The sequence below is a fragment of the Macaca fascicularis genome, chromosome 7 (genome assembly GCF_037993035.2).
Source record: "Macaca fascicularis isolate 582-1 chromosome 7, T2T-MFA8v1.1".
Classification (NCBI taxonomy): Eukaryota; Metazoa; Chordata; class Mammalia; order Primates; family Cercopithecidae; genus Macaca; species Macaca fascicularis.
The window spans coordinates 20,123,991-20,146,544 of record NC_088381.1 but is presented as its reverse complement, the minus strand read 5'-3'; the positions used below and the strand labels follow the sequence as shown (position 1 = coordinate 20,146,544).

General features: G+C 43.7%; 1 non-coding gene across 39 annotated transcripts in view; it reads left to right on the top strand.

Annotated features, from left to right (window-relative positions):
• The window catches only part of LOC101867431 (inositol hexakisphosphate and diphosphoinositol-pentakisphosphate kinase 1), a 61,182-nt gene extending 40,268 nt beyond the window's left edge, over positions 1-20,914 (top strand). For all 39 annotated transcript variants that reach the window (XR_012414884.1, XR_012414875.1, XR_012414879.1 and 36 more), the window contains 2 exons: positions 14,949-15,062; positions 18,878-20,914. This is a non-coding gene — a transcript (inositol hexakisphosphate and diphosphoinositol-pentakisphosphate kinase 1). The remainder of the gene's footprint in view (positions 1-14,948; positions 15,063-18,877) is intronic.
• The last annotated feature ends 1,640 nt before the right edge of the window (positions 20,915-22,554 follow it).

The following is a 22,554-nucleotide window of genomic DNA, read 5'->3' as shown; positions in this document are numbered from 1 at the left end:
AGAAAAAATAATCTGAAATCAAGAATCTAATTTATACCTTATGGAACTAGAAAAAGAAGAGTAAACTAAACTCAAAAAGCAAAAGGAGCCAGGCGTGGTGGCTCATGCCTGTAATCCCAGCACTTTGGGAGGTCGAGACGGGTGGATCATGAGGTCAGGAGTTCGAGACCAGCCTGGCCAACATGGTGAAACTCCATGTCTACTAAAGATACAAAAAAAAAAAAAAAATTAGCCTGGCGTGGTGGCATGCGCCTATAGTCCCAGCTACTCAGGAGGCTGAGGCAGGAGAATCACTTGAACCTGGGAGGCGGAGGTTGCAGTGAGCCGATGTCAACCCATTGCACTGCAGCCTGGGTGACAGAGAGAGACCATCTCAAAAAAAAAAAAAAAAAAAAAAAAAGGAAATAAAAATTAGAGTGGAGATAAAGAAAAAGGAAAAACAATAGAAGAATCAATGAAACTAAAAGTTGGTTCTTTGAAAAGATTAACAAAATTGGCAAACCTTTAGCTAGACTGAGAAGAAGAGAGAGAAAACGCAAATAACTCAGATCAGGGATAAAAGCAGGGACGTTGCTATTGATTTTAAAGATATAAAAAGGATTATAAGAGAGTACTATGAACAATTGTATGCCAACAAATTAGATAAGCTAGTTGAAATGGATGAATTCCTAGAAACACACAAATCTACAAAAACTGAATCAAAAGTAGAAAGTCTGAACATACCTTTAACAAGGAAAAAATTAAATTATTATTATTAGTGTTATTAGTGTGGGTTTTTTTTTTTTTTTTTTTTTTTTGAGACAGTCTTGCTCTGTTGCCTAGGCTGGAGTGGAGTGCAGTGGCATCATCTCAGCTCACTGCAACCTCTGCCTCCCACATTCTAACGATTCTCCTGTCTCAGCCTTCCAAGTAGCTGGGATTACAGGCGCCCGCCACCACACCCAGCTAATTTTTGTATTTTTGGTAGAGACAGGGTTTCACCATGTTGGCTAGGCTAGTCTTGAACTTCTGGCCTCAAGTAATTCACCTGCCTTGGCCTCCCAAAGTGCTAGGGTTATAGGTGTGAGCCAGTGCGCCCAGCCAAAAAAGATTAGTAACAAAAACCTTCAAACAACAAAAAGTCTAAAACCAGATGACTTCACTGGTGAATTCTACCACATATTTAAAGAAGTAACCCAGTCTACTCACGCTCTTCCAAAAAAACTGAAGAGAAGGAAACATTTTCTTGAGGCCAGATACCACATTTCAGACAATGACACTGTAGGAGAAGAAACCAATATCCCTTAATTATAGAGGCAAAAGTCTTGAACAAAATGCTAGCAAACCAAATCCGACAGCACAATAAAAGAATTATACACTAAGGCTAGTGAGATTTATCTCAGGAATGCGAGAGTGATTCAATACAAGAAAACTGGTCATTGTAATACGCTACATTATTAGAAAGAGAAAAAAAACCACGATCATCTAAGTTGACACAGAAAAACATTTGACAAAATCCAACACCCTTTCATGATAAAAACACTCAGCAAACTAGGAATGGAAGGGAACTTCATGAACATGATAAAGGGCATTTATGAAAGCCAAAGCACACATCATACTCAGTAGTGAAACACTAAAGGCTTTCCCTCCAAGATTTGGAACAAGACAAAGATGCCGGCTTCAACCACTGCTATTCAATATCGTACCAGGAGTTTTAGGCAAGAAAAAAAAAAATATCGAAAAGGAAGAATTAAAAGTATCTCTGTTCACAGAGGACATGGTCCCATATATAAAATCACAAAGAAGTCTCAAAAAAAAAATAAAAATAAAAAAATAAAAAAGAAACGGCTATTAAAACTAATGAACAAATTTAGCAGAGTTGCAGGGTACAAGATGAACTCAGACTGGGCGCTGTGGCTCATGCCTGTAATCTCAGCATTTTTTTTTTTTTTTTTTTTTTTTTTGAGACGGAGTCTCGCGCTGTGTCACCCAGGCTGGAGTGCAGTGGCGCGATCTCGGCTCACTGCAAGCTCCGCCTCCCAGGTTCACGCCATTCTCCTGCCTCAGCCTCCGAGTAGCTGGGACTACAGGCGCCCGCCACCACGCCCGGCTAGTTTTTTGTATTTTTAGTAGAGACGGGGTTTCACCATGTTAGCCAGGATGGTCTCGATCTCCTGACCTCGTGATCCGCCCGTCTCGGCCTCCCAAAGTGCTGGGATTACAGGCTTGAGCCACCGCGCCCGGCCAATCTCAGCATTTTGGGAAGCTGAGATGGCAGGATCACTTGAGCCCTGGAGTTTGAGACAAGCCTGGACAACATAGGGAGATACTGTCTCTACAAAAAAAAAATTTTTAAAGTAGCCAGGCATGTTGGCACGCACCTGTAGTCCCAGCTAATTGGGAGGCTGAGGGAGGATGATAGCTTGAGTATAGGAGGTCAAGGTTGCAGTGACTGGTGATCACATCACTGTACTTTAGCCTGGGTTATAGAGCAAGACCCTGTCTCAAAAAAAAAAAAAAAAGAAAAAAGAAAGATCAACTCACAAAAACCTTGTGGGCCGGGCTCAGTGTCTTGTACCTATAATCCTGGCACTTTGAGAGGCTGAGGCGGGAGGATGATTTGAGGCCAGGAGTTCAAGACCAGTGTGGTCAACATAGCAAGACCTCATTTCTATAAAATAATTTTTTGCTGAGATAGGGTCTTATTCTGTCACCCAGGCTTGAGTGCAGTTGTGCCATCATGGCTCACTGCAGCCTTGACCTCCTGTGCTGCAGCAATCCTTCCACCTCATCCTCCCAAGTAGCTGGGACTATAGGCATATACCACCACATCCAGCTACTTTTTGTACTTTTTGTAGAGATGGGGTTTTGCCATGTTGCCCAGGCTGGTCTTGAATTCCTGGGCTCAAGTGATCCTCCTACCTCAGCCTCCCAAAGTTCTGGGGTTATAGGCATAAGCCACTGCCCAGGCTTTTAAAATTAATTTTTAAAAAATTTGTTTAAAGATTTTTTTAAGACAAGGTCTTGCTGTGTTGCCCAGGCTGGAGTGCACTGGCATGATCTCAGCTCATTGAAACTTCTGCCTCCCAGGCTCGAGTGATCCTCCCACCTGAGCCTCCGAAGTAGGTAGGACCACAGGCATGTGCCACCACAACTGACTAATTTTTTGTAGAGACAGGGTATTGCCATATTGACTAGGCTGTTCTCGAACTCCTGGCTTCAAGTGATCCTGTCACCTCGGCCTTCCAAAGTGCTGGGATTATAGGCATGAGCCACGGTGTCTGGCCTGATTGTGTTTGTATACACCAGCAATGAACAACTGAAAAAGGAAATCATAAAAACAGTTCTATTTTCCATAGCATTCAAAAGAATAAAATGCTTGGGAACAAATTTAACCAAGAAGTTAAAAGATTTGTACACCAAAAACTACAAAACATTGCTGAAAGAAATTAAGGAAGGCCAGGTGCGGTAGTTCATGCCTGTAATTCCAGCACTTTGGGAGGCTGAGGCAGAAGGATTGCTTAAACCAAGAAGTTCAAGACCAGCCTAGGCAACATAGGGCCCTGTCTCTACAAATAATATATATATTTTGAGATGGATTATCACTCCGTCACCCAGGCTGGGGTGCAGTGGCGCAATCTCAGCTCACCGGAACCTCCGCCTCCCAGGTTCAAGCGATTCTCCTGCCTCAGCCTCCCAAGTAGCTGGGAATACAGGTGCTCGCCATCATGCCCAGCTAATTTTTTTGTAATTTTAGTGGAGACGGGGTTTCACCATGTTGGCCAGGCTACTCTCGAACTCCTGACCTCAGGTGATCCACCCGCCTTGGCACCCCAAAGTGTTGGGATTATAGGCATGAGCCGCTGCACCCGGGGTCTACAAATAATTTTTGAGAAAACTTAGCCGGGTGTGGTCGCATGCGCCTCTTATTCCTAGTTACTTGGGAGGCTGAGGCAGGAGGATCACCTGAACCTGGAAGGCCAAGACTGCAGTGAGCCATGATTGCACCACTGTACTCCAGCCTGGGCGACAGAGTGAAATCCTGTCTTGTTAAAAAATAAAAAATAAAATAAAAATAAAACAATGCCGGCGCCGGATGCGGTGGCTCACACCTGTCATCCCAACACTTTGGGAGGCTGAGGCAGGCAGACTGCTTAAGCTCACAAGTTCAAGACCAGCCTGATCAGCATGGAGAAACCCTGTCTCTACAAAAAATTTTAAAAAAAGAACAACAACAACAAAAAAAAGCTGGGCCGGCGTGGTGGCTCACGCCTGTAATCCCAACACTTTGGGAAGCTGAGGCAGTCAGATCACAAGGTCAGGAGTTCGAGACCAGCCTCGCCAACATGGTAAAACCCTGTCTCTACTAAATAATAATAATAATAATAAAATAGCCAGGCACAGTGGCAGGTGCCTGTAATCCCAGCTACTCAGGAGGCTGAGGCAAGAGAATTGCTTGAACTCGGGAGGCGGAGGTTGCAGTGAGCTGAGATCACACCACTACACTCCAGCCTGGGTGACAGAGCAAGACTCTGTCTTGAAAAAAACAAGCTGGATGTGGTGATGCGTGCTTGTAGCCTAGCTACCAGCACTCTAGCCTGGGTGACAAGGTGAGACCCTGTCTCAAAAAAGAAGAAAAAAATTAAAGAGGACCTATATAAATAGAAAGGCATTTCATGTTCATGTTGAAGACATGATATTGTTAAGACGGCAATATTCCCCAAAGTGATCTATGGATTTAATGCAATCCCTATCAGAATTTTAATGGCCTTTCTTCAGAAATGGAAAAGCTGACCCCTCTAATTCATAGGGAACTGTAAGAGGGCCTGAATAGCCAAAAGAATCTTGAAAAAGCAAAACAAAACTGGGGGACTCAAACTTCCTAATTTCCAAATGTATTGCAAAGTTAGAGTAATCAAAACTGTGGTATTGCCATAAGTATAAACATATAGACCAGTAGAACAGAATCAAGAATCCAGAATTAAACATCTATGGCCAGTTGATTTTCAACAAGGATGTCAAAACTATTCAATGGAGAAAGAATAGTCTCTTCAATAAGTGGTACTGAAACCACTGGCTATTCACATTGCAAAAGAACTCATTCGCCCCTACCTCATACCATATGAAAATATTAACTCAAAATGGATCAATGACCTAAATATAAGAGTTAAAACTATCAATCTCTTAGAAGAAATCATAGAGTAAATCTTAATGACCTTAAATTTGGCAATGGATTTGTAGAACAAAAGCATACGCAACAAAAGAAAAAATAATTAGACTTCGCCAAAATTAAAATATTTGTGCATCAAAGGATATTATCAAAAAGTGAAATAACAACTACAGAAAGAGGGAAAGTATTTACAAATGATATATCTGATGAGTACAGAAGATAACAGCAAAAAGACAACACAGTTTAAAAAGGAGCAAAGGACTTGAATTGACATTCTCCAAAGAAGACATGTAAGTAGCTGAGAAGCACATGAAAAGATGCTAACTCTCATTAGTTTAGGGATATACAAATCTAAACCATAGTGAGATACCACTTCACACCCACCAGGATAGCCATTAAAAAAAAAAAGAGAGAGGGCTGGGCGCGGTGGCTCAAGCCTGTAATCCCAGCACTTTGGGAGGCCGAGACGGGCGGATCACGAGGTCAGGAGATCGAGACCATCCTGGCTAACACAGTGAAACCCCGTCTCTACTAAAAAATACAAAAAAACTAGCCGGGCGAGGTGGCGGGCGCCTGTAGTCCCAGCTACTCAGGAGGCTGAGGCAGGAGAATGGCATAAACCCGGGAGGCGGAGCTTGCAGTGAGCTGAGATCCGGCCACTGCACTCCAGCCTGGGCGACAGAGCGAGACTCCGTCTCCAAAAAAAAAAAAGAGAGAGAAAGTGTTAGAATGTGGACAAACTGGAACTCTCATACAGTGCTAATGGAAGTATAAAATAGTACAGCTACTGTGGAAACAGTTTGTTCCTCAAAAAATTAAACATAGGCCAGGCACAGTGGCTGGCTCACGCCTGTAATCCCAGCACTTTGGGAAACCAAGGTGGTTGGATCACTTGAGGTCAGGAGTTCGAGACCAGCCTGGCCAACATAGTGAAACCCTGTGTCTACTAAAAATACAAAAATTAGCCAGCTGTGGTGGCAGGCACATGTAATCTCAGCTACTCGGGAGGCTGAGGCAGGAGAATTGCTGGAACCCGGGAAACGGAAGTTTCAGTGAGCTGAGATTGTGCCATTGCACTCCAGCCTGGGTGACAACAGCTAGAGTCTGTCTCAAAAAAAAAAAAAAAAAAAATTAAACATAGAATTACCACATGACCCAGCACTTCTACTTCTAGATATATACCCAAAAGAATAAAAAACAGAGCTGGGCATGGTGGCTCACACCTGTAATCCCAGCTCTTTGGGAGGCCAAGGTGGGCAGATCACTTGAACCCAGGAGTTCAAGAACAGCCTGGGCAACATGGTAAAACCTTGTCTCCACAAAAAAATACAGAAAATTACCCAGGCATAGTGGTGCACACCTGTAGTCCCAGCTACTCAGGAGACTGAGGTGGGAGAATCACCTGAGCCCCAGAGGTTGAGACTGTAATGAGCCAAGTTCATGCCACTGCACTCCAGCCTGGGTGTCGGAATGAGATCCTATCTCAAAAACAAAACAAAACAAAAAAAACCTGAAAACAGGTACGCAAACAAATACACACAGATGTTCATGGCAACACTGTTTACAATAATCAAGGCTGAGGGTGATGGCTCACACCTGTAATCCCAGCTCTTTGTTAGGCCAAGGAAGGAGGATTGCTTGAGACCAACCTGGACAACATATCTCTACAAAATAGGAAATAAAAAAATTAGCCAGGCACGGTGGTGTGCACCTGTAGTCTTAGCTACTCTGGAGGCTGAGGCAGGAGGATCACCTGAACCCAGGAATTCAAGGTCACAGTGAGCTATGATCACACCACTGCACTTCAGCCTTGATGACAGAGCAAGACCCTTTCTCAAAAAGTCAAAAGGCAGAAACAACTGAAATGAAACAACTGAAATGTCAATGAATAGATAAAATATAGTATGTACACACAATGGAATATTACTGAGCTATAAAAGGGAATAAAGTACTGATATGTATTAAAATGTGGATGAACCTTAAAAACATTATGCCAAATGAAGGAAACCAAACACAAAAAGTCACATATTGTATGATTTCATTTATATGAAATATCCAGAATAAGTAAATCCATAGAGACGGAAAGCAGATTGGTGGTTTCCAGGGTTTGGGAGTAGGATGGAATGGGATTGACTTTTTTTTTCCCCCCCCATAAAGTGAAAGCAAGTTTATTAAGAAAGTAAAGGAATAAAAGAATGGCTACTCCATAGGCAGAGCAGCCGGGATTGACTTCTTAATGGATGTGGAGTTTCTTTTGGGGTGACAAAAATGTTTTGGAACTAGATAGAGGTGGTGGTTGCACAACACTGGGGATGTACTAAATGCCACAGAATTATACACTTTAAGATGGTTAACTTTTATGTTATGTGGATTTCACCTCAATAAAAAAAAATTAAACCATGCAAGTGCTAAAAGTAAGCAGGGTGTTAGTGGTAAATTCCTTTATCATCTGAAAGTAAGGAAAGCCTAACTCTGACTCAAAGTCAAATTTGTGAATCAATAAAAAAGATTGATAAATTAGGCCAAATGTGGTGACTCATGCCTATAACAGCAGCACTTTGGGAGGCCGAGGCAGAAGGATCACTGGAGCCCAGGAGTTCCAGGATGGAGTGAGCTATAATTGTGCTACTACATTCCAGCCTGAACAACCCCATCACTCAATTAAAAAAAAAAAAAAAAAGTGTACAGAGAAAGAAATGCAGATAGCCATTGTACATACGAAATTATGCTTAACCTTCTATAAGAGGTATGCAAATTAAAACTACACTGAGATATTATTTCTCACCTGTTAGATTGGAAAAAATCCAAAAGTTTGATAATACACTCTTTTGGCAAGTCTGGTGAAACTAGAAATCCTGTACATTGTTGATGGGTGTGCAACAAGGGTACAGTCTCTATGGAGGTAAATTTTGTAGTATCTCACAGAATTATAGTTAACCTCTGATCCAATAATCCACTTTTTTTTTTTTCGAGACAGAGTCTTGCTCTGTCACCCAGGCTGGAGTGCAGTAGCACCATCTTGGCTCACTGCAAGCTCCACCTCCTGGGTTCATGCCATTCTCCTGCCTCAGCCTCATGAGTAGCTGGGACTACAGGTGCCCACCACCACACTAGGCTAATTTTTTGTATTTTTAGTACAGACGGGGTTTCAACGTGTTAACCAGGATGGTCTTGATCTCCTGACCTCGTGATCTGCCTGCCTCGGCCTCCCAAAATGCTGGGATTACAGGCGTGAGCCACCGCGCCTGGCCCCAATAATCCACTTTTAAGAATCTATTCTGAAGCCATTTCTATGCAACGTTGAAATAACATTATTTATGTATTTTTTTAGAGACAGGGTCTTGCTCTGTCACCTAGGCTGGATTACAGTGGTATGATCATGCTTGGAGAACAGTGGCATGATCACTGAAGCCTGGAAATCCTGTGTTCAAGCAATCCTCCTGCCTCAGCCTCCCAAATAGCTGGAACTACAGACATGTGCCACCACACCCAGCTAATTTTTTTTTTTTTTTTTTTTTTGAGACAGAGTCTCGCTCTGTCACCGAGGCTGGAACACAGTGGCCGGATCTCAGCTCACTGCAAGCTCCGCCTCCCGGGTTTACGCCATTCTCCTGCCTCAGCCTCCCGAGTAGCTGGGACTACAGGCACCCGCCACCTCGCCCAGCTAGTTTTTTGTATTTTTTTTAGTAGAGACGGGGTTTCACTGTGTTAGCCAGGATGGCCTCGATCTCCTGACCTCGTGATCCACCCAGCTAATTTTTAAAAATTTTTGTAGAGACAGAGTCTCACTTTATTGCCCAGGCTGGTTTTGAACCCCTGGCCTCAATGACTCTCCCGCCTAAGCCTCCCAGAGTGCTGGGATTATAGATGTAGGCCACTGCTCCCAGCCTGAAATAACATTTATATACAGTTATTCATTGTGACATTATTTAAAGTGGCAAAATATTGGAAATGACTCAGAAGTTCTTTAGTGCAAGAGTGGTTGAAAAACTGTGGTATGTCCACTCAATTGAATACTATGCATCTGTTAAAACTAATGAGGAAGCTCTGTATGATCTGATATGAAGTAATCACCAGGATATATTATTAAGTGAAAAAAACAAGATGTAGAAGACTGTTAATAGTATGTTATCTATATTGTAAGTAGAGAGGGGAAATAAAGAAAAAAAACATATGTATTTACAAAAAAATACTTGCTAGAGGCCAGGCATGGTAGCTCACACCTGTAATCCCAGCACTGTGGGAGGCCGAGGCAGGCAGATCACAAGGTCAGGAGATTGAGACCATCCTGGCTAACACAGTGAAACACCGTCTCTACTAAAAATACAAAAAATTAGCCTAGCGTGGTGGCGGGCACCTGTAGTCCCAGCTACTCAGGAAGCTGAGGCAGTGAGCCAAGATGGCGCCACTGCCCTCCAGCCTGGGTGACAGAGCAAGACTCTGTCTCAAAAACAAAAAAATGAAAATAAAGATAAAAATAAATTTTAAAAACTTGCTAAAAGTATAAACCAGAAACAAAATTTATTACCTCTAGAGTTAACAACAGGGAATGGGGCTAAAGGGCATGAAGGAAACAGTTTCTCTGAATATGCCTTTTTATATAGCTTTGACTTGTGAGCCTGTAAATGTTTTTTGAAATACAAAGTTAAATCAAAAAATAAAAGAAGCAAAACCTAAAATTGCAAAAAAAAAAGAGAAAGAAATGACCCTAACTGTATATCAAAACAGTAACATAACCACACAGGTAAAATAATTTTTCAGATAACTTTAGAATATTTTATCAGTTCTTTGGTGGGACAAAAAGAACTATAATTGTAATCCTTATTCAGTAGTTTAATTGTTAATAGTGACATTGATACTACAGTGATATTGATACTATGTATATAGTGTATGAATACATATATTATATATATACACATTATAGAGTAATGCAAATAAGGAATTATGTTCCTGTTGTTAGGAACCAGGATTTTCAAAGTAAGATAAATTAGATAGAAGTATAAATTCAAAAGATTTAAAAATACTGTAATGATAAATATGAATTGGAAATATCAATATGATTTCTGGTTTTTAAGTGCTTTTTCTAGTACTATGCATTGGCAAATGTAACATGAGCTCCTTTAGCAACTAGATTTTGGTCTCTATGTACCATTCTCCACTAAAAGTAACCAGGATTCCATGGGGAAATAACTTGATTTTTGGTCTAGAGCAGGGTTTTTTAAAACTTTTTAAAAATTACTCTCCATCCCAGGAGTTTTTTTAAGAATTTTTTTCCCTGGTTACCTCCTACCACATGAAAATTTAACACCACAGATATATATCTGTTTATGTATTGTGACCATTTGGTGGACCATAAACCATTGGAATAGCTAAGATTTTTTTACCCCCACCAAAAACCAGTTTTGTTTAGAATGCATGGTTGAGGGCAAAGAAAGCCCAGGATGATCTTGCAGCATGTTGTAAAGGAAAGTAAGGAAGCAGTCAACCCCAAAGAGGCTCCCAGTGACCAAAATTGGGACAATTTGAGCATTTGAGAGAATAATTACTATAGTTGATTAAAGTATGCTGAATGTAGCTACTCAGGAGGCTGAAGTGGGAGTATCGCTTGAGCCTAGGAGTTTGAGACCAGCCTGGGCAACATAGCTAGATCTTATCTCCAAGAAAATTAAGAAAAGTAGCCAGGCATGGTGGCACACACCTATAGTCCTAGCTACTCAGTAGACTGATGTTGGAGGATTGCTTGAGCGCAGGAGTTTGTGGCTGCAGTGAACTATGCTTGCATCACTGCATTCTAGCCTGAGTGACAGAGTAAGACCCTGTCTCTAAGAAAAAAGAAACACACACACACACACTGAATATATATAATAAAAATCCACAAGCTCATAAAGAATGAAAACAAGAGCTGGGTGCTGGGTGAGGTGGCTCACGCACCTGTAATCCTAGCACTTTGGGAGGCCGAGGCAGGGGAATCACTTAAGTGAGTTCAGGAGTTCAAGACCAGCCTGGGCAACATGGTGAAACCCCATCTCTACAAAAATACAAAGATGAGCTAGGCATTGTGCTATGCACCTGTAGTCCCAGCTACAGGAAGCTGAGGTTGGAGGATCACTTGAACCTGGGAGTTTGAGGCTGCAGTGAGCTGTGATTGTACCACTGCACTCTAGCATGGGTGACAGAGGAAGACTCTGTCTCCCCCCAAAAAATTAAATAAATAAAACAAATTAATACTCATCCGTCACTATTGGAGAATATTTTTCACACTCTCTACTCTGAAAACCAATTAAAGGGAAATAAATATTCTGCCTTTTCAGTGAGAACTGTAGTTCAGTATAATCAAATAGTCCCATTTGCAGAAGGAAAGTTCTTTACGGAAAATATGCCAGTTGATGGTGGAGAACTAGACGTTCCTCAAAGGATCACTCCTGATCAGAAGGGGAAAACTTCACAGTGAGATCTTGTTGGTGCCACCTTAACCTAGTTAGTAAACTTAGCCTTACTTATAATGGAACAATGAGACAATATGCCTCCACTGTGATGCAATATACAGTACATGGGATCACCTCTTAAAGTATTCTTAACAAAATTATTTAAAATAAATCAGCTAAGTTAGATCTAATTTCCAGTTAATAGGAAATACAAGGGATAGTAAAATAAGTTAAATGATTTTATGTGGAAACAATCAGACAAGTCCAGAATGTGGGACATGACCTTCTGCAAAGACAACTGGCCTGTTCTTTCTTCTTTTCTCTTTTCTCTCTCTCTCTTTTTTTTTTTTTTTTTTTTGAGATGGAGTCTTGCTTTGTTGCCCAGGCTGGAGTGCAGTGGCATGATCTTGGCTCACTGCAACCTCCACCTCCTAGGTTCAAGGTTCAAGTGATTCTCCTGCGTCAGCCTCCCGAGTAGCTGGGATTACAGGTGCCCACCACCACGCCCAGCTAATTTTTGTATTTTTAATAGAAATGGGGTTTCTCCATATTGGCCAGGCTGGTCTCAAATTCCTGACCTCAAGCAATCTACCCACCTCGGCCTCCCAAAGTGCTGGGATTACAGGCATGAGCCACCATGCCTGGCCTTCTTTTCAAAAAGTTACTATGGGCTGGGGATGGTGGCTCACACCTGTAATCCTAACACTTTGGAAGGCTGAGGCGGGCAGATTGCTTGAGCCCAGGAGTTCAAGATAAGCCTAGGCAACATGGTAAAACCCATCTCATCTCTACTAAAATACAAAAAATTAGCCAGGAGTGGTGGTATGTGCCTGAGTCCCAGCTACTCAAGGGGCTGCGGTGTGATGATCGCTTGAGCCAAGAGGTAAAGACTGCAGTGAGCTGGCCAGGCGCGGTGCAGATCACAAGGTCAGGAGATCGAGACCATCCTGGCTAACACGGTGAAACCCTGTCTCTACTAAAAATACAAAAAAAAAAATAACCAGGCGTGGTGGCGGGCGCCTGTAGTCCGAGCTACTCAGGAGGCTGAGACAGGAGAATGGCATGAACCCGGGATGCGGAGCTTGCAGTGAGCCGAGATCGCGCCACTGCACTCCAGCCTGGGTGACAGTGAGACCCTGTCTCAAAAAAGTTACTATGAAGAAAAGGAGGCCGGGCGCGGTGGCTCAAGCCTGTAATCCCAGCACTTTGGGAGGCCGAGACGGGCAGATCACGAGGTCAGGAGATTGAGACCATCCTGGCTAACAGGGTGAAACCCTGTCTCTACTAAAAAATACAAAAAGCTAGCCGGGCGAGGTGGCGGGCGCCTGTAGTCTCAGCTACTCGGGAGGCTGAGGCAGGAGAATGGAATGAACCCGGGAGGCGGAGCTTGCAGTGAGCTGAGATCCGGCCACTGCACTCCAGCCTGGGCGACAGAGTGAGACTCCGTCTCAAAAAAATAATAATAATCATAAGAAAAAAGAAAAAAAAAGAAAAAAAGGAGAGGCTGCACTATTCTAGATTAAAAGAGGCTTCAAAGACATAAGATGCAGTGCATGGTTCATGTTTGGATGCTTTTATAAATGACATTTGGGGGAATAATTGGGAAATTTTGAATATGGACTGGATATTGAATAATACTAGGGAATAATTTTTAATTTTGTTTAGCTTGTTAATGATGTTTGGCTATGTTGGAAAAAATTCTTTATGTATATCTTTCCTTGTTGTTTTTTTTTTTTTGAGACAGAGTCTCTCTGTGTTGCCCTTGGTGGAGTGCAGTGGCACAATCTCTGCTCATGTACAACTTCTGCCTCCTGGGTTCAAGTGATCCTTGTGCCTCAGCCTCCCAAGTAGCTGGGGTTACAGTCATGTACCACCACACCCAGCTAATTTTTTTTCTTTTTCTTTTTTTTTTTTTTTGAGACAGAGTCTTGCTCTATCGCCTAGGCTGGAGTGCAATGATGTGATCTTGGCTTACTGCAATCTCTGCTTCCCGGGTTCAAGCGATTCTCCTGCCTCAGCCTCCTAAATAGCTGGGATTACAGGCATGCACCACTATACCCAGCTAATTTTTTATTTTTAGTAGAAACAGGGTTTCACCATGTTGGTCAGGCTGGTCTTTGAACTCCTGACCTCGTGATCTGCCTGCCTCGGCTGCCTAAAGTGCTGGGATTACAGGTGTGAGCCACTGCGCCTGGCCTTAATTTTTATATTTTTAGTAGAGACCTAAACATGGTTTCTCCATGTTGACCAGACTGGTCTTGAACTCCTGGCTTCAAGTGATCCATCCACCTTGGCCTCCCAAAGTGCTGGTTTACAGGCATGAGCCACCACACCCAGCTGGAAAAAATTCTTATATTTTATTATTATTATTATTCTTGAGACAGAGTTTCATTCTGTGCCCCAGGCTGGAGTGCAGTGGTGAGATCTCAGCTCACTGCAACTTCTGCCTCCCAGGTTCAAGCCATTCTTAAGCCTCAGCCTCCTGAATAGCTGGGATTACAGGCATGTGCCACCATGCCGGCTCATTTTTGTATTTTTAGTAGAGATGGGGTTTTGCCATGTTGGCCAGGCTGGTCTCGAACTCCTGGCCTCAAGTGATCCACCTGCCTCAGCCTCCTAAAGTGCTGGGATTACAGGCATGAGCCACTGCATCCAGCCATTTCTTATATTTTAGAGATGCATTTTGAAGTATTTAGAGGTGACATGTTTCATAATGTCTATCATTTATTTTAAAACACTTTAGCATGCAGAAATAGATGAAACAAGTATGGCAAAAATGTCAATGTGTTAAATCTAGGAGACGGGTATATGGGCATTGGCTGCACCAGTCTTTCAACTACTTTTTAAAAATATATGTTTGAAATGTTCATAATATAAAGTTTAAAAAATTGAGGCCGGGCGCGGTGGCTCAAGCCTGTAATCCCAGCACTTTGGGAGGCCGAGACGGGCGGATCACGAGTTCAGGAGATCGAGACCATCCTGGCTAACACGGTGAAACCCCGTCTCTACTAAAATACAAAAAAAAATTAGCCGGGCGAGGTGGCGGGCGCCTGTACTCCCAGCTACTCGGGAGGCTGAGGCAGGAGAATGGCGTGAACCCGGGAGGCGGGGCTTGCAGTGAGCTGAGATCCGGCCACTGCACTCCAGCCTGGGCAACAGAGCTAGACTCCGTCTCAAAAAAAAAAAAAGAAAAAAAGAAAAAAAGAAAGTTTAAAAAATTGAAAATGGTTTGGTTGAAGGGTCCCCAGGAAATGCTATTTCTCAGCCAAGGAAGGGTAAGTTGGCTTTGACTTATGTTAAGAACCTATGGCTCCTGGATTCTTCCTCAAATGTCTTTTTTTCTTCCCTCTCCCTTCACCCTACCTCCTTTCCAGCCCTCTTTGATTCCATGCACAGCAGCCAGGCCTCAGATAACCCATTTTCTCCACCACGTACTCTTCATTCACCTCCCCTGCAACTCCAGCAGCGCTCTGAGAAGCCCCCTTGGTGTAAGTAATCCTTTTGGAACTGCCTAGACAAAAGTCAAGAAGAATGGAGTGATTGGTGAATGAGGGGCCTGTTGCATGAGGTAATAGAAGGTGAGGGTTGAACGACCAGGAGTATCCATTCTGGGAAGCAGTCTCATCTGCCATTTCTAAGATGAAAGGAGAATCTGTTTATTCTCTCTTTACCTCTGTTCTCCATGTTCCTTCTATTTCATTGGAGGGAAGCTTTTCTGCAGTATTAGGAATAATTTTTTTTTTTTTTGAGAGATGGAATTTCGCTCTTGTTGCCCAGGCACGATCTTGGCTCTCCGCAACCTCTGCTTCCCGGGTTCAAGCGAGTCTCCTGCCTCAGCCTCCTGAGTAGCTGGGATTACTCAAAGGGCCCTTTGGGGAAGAAAGAATGGAGACTTCATTCTCCTTTGATCCCTATTTGATCTCTACAGCTTTCTCTGGTAAAGATGACTAGCAGACAACTTAGATATTTAGAAAAGCTGGGAGCAGGAGGCCGGGCCCAGTGGCTCACGCCTGTAATCCCAGTACTTTGGGAGGCCAAGGCAGGTGGATCACGAGGTCAGGAGATCAAGACCATCCTGGCTAACACGGTGAAACCCCATCTCTACTAAAAATACAAAAAATTAGCCGGGCGTGGTGGTGGGCACCTGTAGTCCCAGCTACTCAGGAGGCTGAGACAGGAGAATGGCGTGAACCCGGGAGGCAGAGCTTGCAGTGAGCCGAGATGGTGCCACTGCACTCCAGCCTGGGGGACAGAGTGAGACTCTGTTTCAAAAACAACAAACAAACAAACAAACAAACAGAAAAAGCTGGGAGCAGGAGAGACTAAAATCTGCTACTTATTTTTACATGACCCTTCTCTCTGTTGTCTGTTTTCAGTTTTTAGTTTAAGTTGAGGTGCTGCTTTTTCCCATCTCTTGTTTATTATCTATAATCTATCACTAGTTGTTTTTGGTAACAATGTGAACAGTGGAGCCACACAGAATTGTTAGAGTGACCATAGAGAGGAGGCGCTACTGGTGGTAATTGGAGGTGGGGATGTGGGCCAGAGGCACTGGTGAAGTATCATCCTGCCTCTGGGGAATAACTGAAATCAAACATGCCTTTCATTATTTTACTTGGATAGGACTAAAGTAAAGATTCTTACTTCATTCAGCATTGGACTTAACAGTTGTAGAATTTTGCCCTTTTTCTGGCACCCTGTTTGAAGAAGAAACTTTCCTCTCTGACACCAAGAATTCCTCCCCTGAATTTCACATTATCCTACACTCACCTTGCCATTGCTCTTTTTACCTGTTTCCTGGAGGGTTTATGAGTTCTGTGCCCCTGGAAATCTTACCCTTCTCCCTCTTCTGTTTCTGTTTGACCTTTTTGATTTGCCTGAATCAGACCACTAGCAGGATATTAAGGCTACTTCTTTACTTGGGTAAAGCTCAGCTTACATCTTTTCTTTTTCTTTTTTTCCATCTAGTATCAGATTTTTGACTCAGTATCAGGTGTGTAGCCTCACTGGTAAACATCTTCTTTCGGGTCTGTATATCTGCACCAGAAATAGGCTCCACATCTCTTAAAGGCTTGTTGGTTCAAAACCATGATCTTCTCTTTTTTTTTTTTTTGAGACGGAGTCTTGGTCCAGGCTGGAGTACAGTGGCGTGATCTCGACTCACAGCAACCTCCACATCCCGGGCTCAAGTGATTCTCTTGCCTCAGCCTCCCGAGTAACTGGGATTATAGGCACATGACACCACACCTGGTTAATTTTTATATTTTTAGTAGTGACGGGGTTTCGCCATGTTGGTCAGGATGGTCTCGAACTCCTGATCTCAAGTGATCCACCGGCTCAAAGTGCTGGGATTACAGGCGTGAGCCACCGCACCTGGCCTCTTATTCTGCTTGAAGCATGCCTCCTTTGATTATTTTTTTTTTTTTTTTTGAGGTGGAGTCTTGCTCTGTCATCCAGGCTGGAGTGCAATGGTGTGATCTCAGCTCACTACAACCTCTGCCTCCCGGGTTCAAGTGATTCTCCTGCCTCAGCCTCCTGAGTAGCTGGGATTACAGGCATGTGCCACCACGCCCAGCTAATTTTTTTTTTTTTTTTTTTTTTGTAGTTTTAGTAGAGACAGAGTTTTACTATATTGGTCAGGCTGGTCTCGAACTCCTGACCTTGTGATCTGCCTGCCTCGGCCTCTCAAAGTGCTGGGATTACAGGCGTGAGTCACTGCCCCCGGCCCCTCCTTTGATTCTTTACAGAAGTGAGATAACTAGCACACCTTCAACTCAATGATGGATTGAGCCTTTGTAGGCTCAGGTTTACCAACTTTTCGAGGTTTCCTTCAATGGCAATATGGTCCGATGTCCCCTTTTCCCAGAATCTGTCATTATTGATACCATAGTGCTTTAATATATCGTTATAATATTATCAATAAAAATGATTTTTACCAAGGGAGAAGTAGGTTAGTCCCATACTAGAGGTCAATGAAGCAGTAGCAGATGGAGTAGGAATCATCCCACAGTGTAATTGAAGACTCTGAGGTCTTTATTACACTACTGTCAGGATCTAGGAAATCAGTTTTTTAATGTTTTCTGTGTATATAATTTGCACAAGCCTGTAACATTCATTGTATGTCCCAAGACTTACAAGAGTCTTAACCCTGGATCCATAGATGTGGTTTCAGGGTAGAGTCTATGAGCTTCAGGAATCACACGTAAAGATTAGTGTGAATATTCTTATATACATTTTTCCTGGACTTTCATTAGCACCTCAAAGGGGCCACTGACCCCTAGAAAGGTTAAGAACTGCCATGTAGAAATTCCATGGCCGTCTTCCATTTTTGGGTAAACCATTTTCTTTTTTTTTTTTTTTCTGAGATGGAGTCTTGCTTTATCACCCAGGCTGGAGCACAGTGGCATGATTTCAGCTCACTGCAACCTCCACCTCTGGGGTTCAAGTGATTCACCTGCCTCAGCCTCCTGAGTAGTTGGGATTACAGGCAGCCGCCACTATGCCTGGCTAATTTTTGTATTTTTAGTAGAGACAAGGTTTCGTCATGTTGGCCAGGCTGGTTTTGAACTCCTGACCTCAAGTGATCTGCCTGCCTCAGCCTCCCAAAGTGCTGGGATTACAGGCGTGAGCCACCGCACCCAGCCAGGTAAACCATTTTCTTTCCTGTTGTTCTGATTTACATGGTTTTTCTACATTCTCCTGCCAACTTATCATTTGGGCTATAAATAATGATTACCTCTGCCCTAGAAATACATTGATTGCTTTAAAGAATGATTCTTAACAGAAGGTATACATCAGAATCAACTGGGAGTGTTCCAACAAAATTATATTGCCTTCATCCTCCTCCCTCCTCCAAGCTACACCTTTACACTAAACCTATAGAATTAGAATCTCTGGAGTTGAAAACTGGAAATTAGCATTTAAAAAAATTTTTCATGATTTTGATTATGAACCACTGGGCTAAAGTATTCATATTCTTCCAAAGTAGGAATGAGAGGCCTTGGGAACTTGGAATTCTGATGGGAGTGTATTTGTGAAAGAACCAGATGAAGTGGGTCTTAGCACTCTTTCCTGAAGTCTTATACGTACCTTATTGTTACTCTCAAAGTATACATTAGGCCAGGGTGACAGTTCTTGAGCTAAGCAAACTTAGGAGTCTCTGCTTAACTTAGGAAGAATTCAGACACTCTTCCCTCAAGACGTAAGTAGCATAGGCCAACCATTCTAGCATTTGAACTATCTGCACAGGGTACAGCCTACTCTTCCAGCTTCTCTGACTTGATCTCTTGACTTTGCTTTACAGACAGCAGTGGCCCTTCTAGCACTGTGTCCAGTGCTGGTCCTTCTTCCCCTACTACAGTAGATGGTAACTCCCAATTTGGCTTCAGCGATCAACCCTCCCTAAATTCACACGTGACTGAAGAACATCAATGCCTTGGGCTGCTCCGGGAGACCCCTGGGAATGGAGCACAAGAGCTCTCCATAGAAGGGAAACAAGAGATTTTTGAACCAAATCAGTCCCCACAGGTGCCACCTGTGGAAACCAGCCAGCCATACGAGGAGGTGGCTGAGGAGGTCAGCCAGCCATGTCAGGAGGTCCCTGACATCAGCCAGTCATGCCAGGACATTTCTGAGGCGCTCAGCCAGCCATGTCAGGAGGTCCCTGACATCAGCCAGCAATGCCAGGAGAACCATGACAATGGTAACCACACATGCCAGGAGGTCCCTCAGATCAGCCAGCCGTGCCAGAAGGCCAGCCAACTGTGCCAGAAAGTCTCTGAGGAAGTTTGCCAGCTATGTCTGGAGAACCCCGAGGAGGTCAGCCAGCCATGCCAGGGGGTCTCTGTGGAGGCTGGCAAGCTGGTCCATAGGTCCCACGTAGGGGTTGGTGGCTTGGTCCAGGAAACCCCTGTAGAAGTTGGCAGCCCAGCTGAAGAGATCCCTGAGGAGGTCAGCCAGCCATACCAGGAGTTCTCTGTGGAGGTTGGCAGGCTGGCCCAGGAGCCTTCTGCGATCAGTCTGTTATCTCAGGGCATCCCTGAGATTGATAAACCATCCCAAGAGTTCCCTGAGGAGATTGATCTGCAGGCCCAGGAGGTCCCTGAGGAGATAAATTAGAAGTCCTGGGTGGTCCCTGAGGTGATCCATCAGCTGCCTGGAGAGGGTATTCCTCAAGCCCAGCATCTATCTAGTGATCCAAACCCTCAGAGCCAGTCTCTAGCCCATGACCAGCACTCACCCCTTCCACCAGCAACATGTGATTAATTTTCTCATTAGTGGTGTCACACTATACCAGCCATTTGAGCCAGCAACCTTTTCTGTTGGCTAACTCACTGGCCAGCTCTCACCAGCAGTGTCTGGGGAAGTAGTTCTCTTGGTATGAAGCATACCTGTGCCAGAGCTGTGCTTAAGGAGGAGCCAGTTTTAGGTTCAAAGAAGCCATTGGCTCTTCACCTAACCATTAGACTTGAATAGGATTTCCTTGGGGTGGGTTGGTCTCTCATTACCCAGCCTTCTCTGAGCATCCTAGGAAATCATAGATTGTTAAAGGAAATGCTGCTTCATCTGGGGACAGCAAATGCAAAAGAGGGGACTCTAGGGTCTTCACTTTTCTGGGGAAATAGTCACGACTTCTCAAGGTATGCTTAGACCATATGTGCATTCGGGGGACTCTTGTCTTTGCCAGCACTCCTCAGGTGAGCCCGGGATGGCTATCTGAAATGTATGGAAAATACAGTCCCCTCCCCAAACATCTGTCATGGCCACTAAATCTTTAGACTTGCCTTATAGATCTTTCCATATCATCCCCAAGTGCCCCTTCTGCCTCAGTCCTGTTCCTCTGGGCAATAGCTCTAGGGAAAAGTAGGTATTAAACTGCTGTACAAAATTCAAAGCAACTACTTAAAATGCTCTAGAGGATTCTTAGCCAGTCTGTGAAACTGGGCCTCCCTCTGTGGTGGGCTGTTTGGCTCAGGAGATGCTGTAGTAGTAGAGATAATCAGGTTCTATTTTAAGCAATGAGCAGAGATCAGTATTGTACAGATACAAGCAAAGGTTTAATAAATAAATATATATATACACATATAGATGTGTGTGTGTGTGTGTATATATATATATATATTTCTGTAGTTGTGCCAGGGACAGACTGGCCAAAGACCAAACACTCCAGGGTCCCCAAGAAATTTGTCCTTATATCATTGTATCTGAGGGCCAGATATGATTATGAAGCTTTTTCCAAAGATCCAGGGATGGGAATGGGAGTGGGTAGGAGGGGTAATACGGTCATTGGAGTCAGGGGCCGGAACATTATGAGTGCTCAATAAATATGAAATAATGAGAATGATGGTGATGGATGATGGTGATGTCCTTGTGAATTCAAGAATGAATATGGGCTGGGCACAGTGGCTTATATCTGTAATCCCAGCACTTTGGGAGACCAAGGCGGGCAAATCATGTGAGGTCAGGAGTTGGAGACCAACCTGGCCAACATGGTGAAACCTTGTCTCTACTAAAAACACAAAAATTAGCCAGGCATGATGGTGGACACCGGTAATCCCAGCTATTTGGGAGGCTGAGGCAGGAGAATCACTTGAACCCTGGAGGCAGAGGTTGCAGTAAGCTGAAATCACACCAATGCACTCCAACCTGGGCAACAAAGCAAGACTCTGTCTCAAAAAAAAAAAAAAAAATATATATATATGTGTGTGTGTGTGTGTGTATATATATATATATATATGTGTGACTGTGAGTCAATTGTGTCTATAACTGATCTGAATCAGTCAAAAGCCATTATAATTGAGCAGGAATGGGCTGTAAAAATACAGAGATCAAGCATCCAAAAATAGACTATAAAAACATAGAGGTCAGCTGGGCACGGTGGCTCACACCTGTAATTCCAGCACTTTGGGAGGCCAAGGTGGGTGCATCACGAGGTCAAGAGATTGAGACCTTCCTGGCCAACGTGGTGAAACTCCATCTCTACTAAACATATAAAAATTAGCCGGGCATGGTGGCGCATGCCTGTAATCCCAGCTACTCAGGAGGCTGAGGCAGGGGAATTGCTTGAATCCAGGAGGTAGAGGTTGCAATGAGCTGAGATCGCACCACTGCACTCCAGCCTGGCGACAGAGTGAGACTCTGTCTCAAAAAAAAAACAACAACAACAAAAAAAAACCCCCCAAAAAACAAAAAAAACAGAGATCAGGCATCCCAAGAGGTGCCTATAGCAGTTAACCCACTATCTCAAAAGGTTTGTTTGTTTTTTTTCTTTTTTGAGACAGAGTCTCGCTCTGTCGCCAGGCTGGAGTGCAGTGGCGCAATCTCAGCTCACTGCAACTGCCGCCTTCTGGATTCAAGTGATTCTCCTGCCTTAGCCTCTTGAGTAGCTAGGATTACAGGTGCCCATCACCACACCCAGTTAATTTTTTTGTATTTTTAGTAGAGACAGGGTTTCGCCATGTTGGCCAGGCTGGTCTCGAACTCCTGACCTCAGATGATCTGCCTGCCTTGGCCTCCCAAAGTGCTGGGATTACAGGTGTGAGCCACCATGTCTGGTCCCCAAAAGGTCTTTATTGAGTAAGTAGAGTGTTGGATGGGGGACCAGAAAGAGTTTCCCTCTCTGTGAAGTGCCAGAGGGTACATGCCTTCTCACCACGTTCTTGGAATCATCCTGTTAATTTTTCACTCTGGAGTGTCAGGAGGAGTTTATATAAAGGGGTTATGCCCTTTCTCTGCTCCCTTGACATCTTTACCATGAGAGAGCCCAGAACAGTGGGAGGGCTAGAATATGCCCCTCCCCAAATATACACATTCAGCCTGGCCACTTCTGACATACTTAGGACTATAAAGGGTTTCCATGGAGGAGAAAAGTCGACCATTTTACTCCACGGAAATCCTGACTGCACAAGGAGAGTCGTTTCCAACCTCATTAGGCTCTGGATCTCTTAGGGTCCTTCAGCTTCTTACCTCTTTAGCCCAAGA